We start from the raw sequence: 864 nt of genomic DNA on the forward strand, positions 1-864 counted from the left end.
AAAAAAAAAAAAAAATCAATTAGGGATCCATTAGAATCAGAAGGGCCCAATGTTGGCTGAACCAACTTCAGCCATTTCCCACTTATGTGACTTAGGACTACGTGCCTAGGACATAATCTGCCTGAGCACGTTTCCTCATCTGCAGATTTACAGTGTTTAATACACAGGAAAGGACTCTAACCTCAGGCCAGTTATGGTGACCATTCTAATTCATTCTAATTCTTTGCAGCTATGAAGCTGCATTTGTCAGCCCTCCTCGTAGCTGATGAGGAACTTCGTGATGGAGTCCGTACCAAATCGGGTGAGCAGAGGTGATGTGACTTCCTATGGCAGGAAAAAGAGTGGGTGTGAGTTACACACACAGGCTCTCTCTCACACACACACACATTCACATAATGTTTCCTCTAGTGGTACAATTCATGTTGATGCATAGCAAAACCAATACAATATTGTAAAGTAATTAGCCTCCAATTAAAATAAATAAATGTATATTTTAAAAATTTTTTTTAAAAAATGAATAAGCCCAGACAAGAAAATGGCCAGTTCAAAATGGAGACACACCAGAGGTTACCTCTGAAGCTCCTGACTGTGGTGGCCTGACCTGCATCAGACTATGATGGAGCAAAAGTTAACTTATCTATGTCACCGAGATTTCAGTTAATCTGTTTACAGGTTAGCATTGAATACCTGACATTGGCTAACACTGAGTAGAGAAACACAAACTTCCAAACCACTAGATAATCCCTGGAGTAGGAAATGGCAACTCGTTCCAGGATTCTTGCCAGGATAATCCCATGGACAAAGAAGTCTGGTGGGTACAGTCCATGGGGTCACAAAAGAGTCAGACACGACTGAGCATACACA

Source organism: Bison bison, unplaced genomic scaffold (assembly GCF_000754665.1).
Source record: "Bison bison bison isolate TAMUID 2011002044 unplaced genomic scaffold, Bison_UMD1.0 scf7180017864036, whole genome shotgun sequence".
Taxonomy (NCBI): domain Eukaryota; kingdom Metazoa; phylum Chordata; class Mammalia; order Artiodactyla; family Bovidae; genus Bison; species Bison bison.